We start from the raw sequence: 2500 nt of genomic DNA, 5'->3' as shown, positions 1-2500 counted from the left end.
CCCGCGTACTAAGTCACGTCCTTACGTGGCCCGCAACCTTTCCTTAGGCCTCAAGCGTATCTCAACCGAAGGGACCATTGACACGAATCAGCCCGCGTACTAAGTCACGTCCTTACGTGGCCCGCAACCTTTCCTTAGGCCTCAAGCGTATCTCAACCGAAGGGACCATCGACACGAATCAGCCCGCGTACTAAGTCACGTCCTTACGTGGCCCGCAACCTTTCCTTAGGCCTCAAGCGTATCTCAACCGAAGGGACCAGCAACCGAAGGGACCATTGACACGAATCAGCCCGCGTACTAAGTCACGTCCTTCCGTGGCCCGCAACCTTTCCTTAGGCCTCAAGCGTATCTCAACCGAAGGGACCGGCAACCGAAGGGACCATTGACACGAATCAGCCCGCGTACTAAGTCACGTCCTTCCGTGGCCCGTAACCTTTCCTTAGGCATCAAGCGTATCTCAACCGAAGGGACCAGCAACCGAAGGGGAAACACATTCCCACACCAACACGAATCAGCCCGCGTACTGAACCACGTCAAGAAAACCCGTCGTGCCGCCTGAGCGGGTAGTCGGGGATCACAAGACGCAGCATTTCCTTAGGCCTCAAGCATACCGTCAACCGTCAACCGTCAACCGAAAGGGGCATTGGGAGCAACCGAAGGGACGTTCCCCCAGACGAATCACCGTAGGCCAAGCTGACTAGGAAGGGCCCACTCATCGTCTGGTAGGGCCGACCAGCCACCGGAAAAAACCGATCGCCGGCGATGGCCCACGGGATGGCATTCAACGTGATGGAGGGTAGTCACCCCTCACACGCATAACGCCCATGCCTGGGCGAGGGGGTGCTGGCCATGCCAGCCCAAGGCTCCCAAACTCTTTCCCCCTATAATAGATAAAGAGATTTTTCCCTTGTGACCCTAGGGGACACCCAAATGCAAGTTAAGTTATACTAGTTTTTCCATGGACCAAAACTCACCTTTATTTGTAACATAATGTCATTTTTATGACTTGTATTGTTGGAACATATATTAAAGAAATTTTAGAAGCTGAAATTTTGAAAAAAAAAAACTTGTAAGTATTTTATTTTAATTAAATAAGGCCGAAAAACGCGAAATTAATAAAAAATAGTAAATAGTGTCAATAAATCATGAAAAATTAGGAGACACTTGAGAAAATATATATAAAGACATTGGTTTAGTTAAAAAAATTTTTTTCATTAAAAAAAGTATTTTATTTTTTTTTTCCGTTAAATTGGTGAAATAAAGGGAAAAATAATAAAAAATAGTAAAAAGTGTCAATAGATCATGAAAAATTAGGAGACACTTGAGAAAAAATATACAAATAGATTGGTTTAGTTAAAAATATTAATTTCATTAAAAAAATATTTTATTTTTTTTTTTTCCGTTAAATTGGTGAAAAATAGTGAAAAATGGATAAAAAATTGTAAAAATCTTGAAAAAATGGGAGGCTTGTTGGAAAGATATTATGAGTGAGAGTCATTGATATTATTTTAAAAAATGGGTAAAAATAAATTTTTGAATGATATAAGAGGCTAAAAGGGAGTATTTTTTATCAACTTACATTGAACTCCTTTACCACAATCTCCCTTACAAACCATAGTAATGAGAATCATTGGTATTAAGTTTGAATGATGTTTTTGATCACCTTGCAACGAACTCCCTTAAAAGCCATAATCATTAGGGGGGTCTCATGGCTCATTCTTGGCTCGGGGCTCGGGGCGAGGCTCCGGCCATGGCTCAAGGCTACCACATTGCTCCTATACCACAATCTCCCTTACAAAAGCCAGAAGGGTGGATTTTTCAAGATCCCCCGGCTCACTCGGGCCAAGCATATCGTTCTTGATCTCGTAGCAATGCCCACGTCTCACGAGTCGAGCGTTCCCTTCCTCGGCCCACGGGTCGGCCCGCGGGGTCACGGCCCGCGGGTCGGGTCGGGGGCGAGGCTCCGGCCATGGCTCCATGCCTACCACATGCCCAGTCGATGGCACCTTGGGCCCCAACCCTCAACTATAACCTTCCCCCTATAATAGATAAAGAGATTTTTCCCTTGTGACCCTAGGGGACACCCAAATGAGAGTTAAGTTATACTAGTTTTTCCATGGACCAAAACTCACCTTTGTTTGCAACATATTGTCTTTTTTATGACTTGTATTGTTTATATATACCTTCAAGAACATTTTTGAGTCTCGTGGCCCACGGCCCGCGGCCCGCGGCTCACGGCTTTTGATTCGTGGCTCACGGGTCAGGCTCAGGGCGAGGCTCCGGCCATGGCTCAAGACTATCGTCCTGCCTCCCTTGGGTCATCGGACTCGGGTCAAGCACTTCCTTTTTGGGCTCGTAGCAGATCCCAAGGCCCACCGCTCGGGCGTTCGAACCCCGGCTCACCTTTGTCGGCCCACGGCCCGCGGCTCGGGGCGAGGCTCCGGCCATGGCTCCATGCTACCAATTTCCCTACCTTACCTCCTCGGGCTCGGGTCATGCA

Source organism: Amaranthus tricolor, chromosome 8 (genome assembly GCF_026212465.1).
Source record: "Amaranthus tricolor cultivar Red isolate AtriRed21 chromosome 8, ASM2621246v1, whole genome shotgun sequence".
Lineage (NCBI taxonomy): Eukaryota > Viridiplantae > Streptophyta > Magnoliopsida > Caryophyllales > Amaranthaceae > Amaranthus > Amaranthus tricolor.
Note: the sequence above shows the minus strand (reverse complement) of the source record.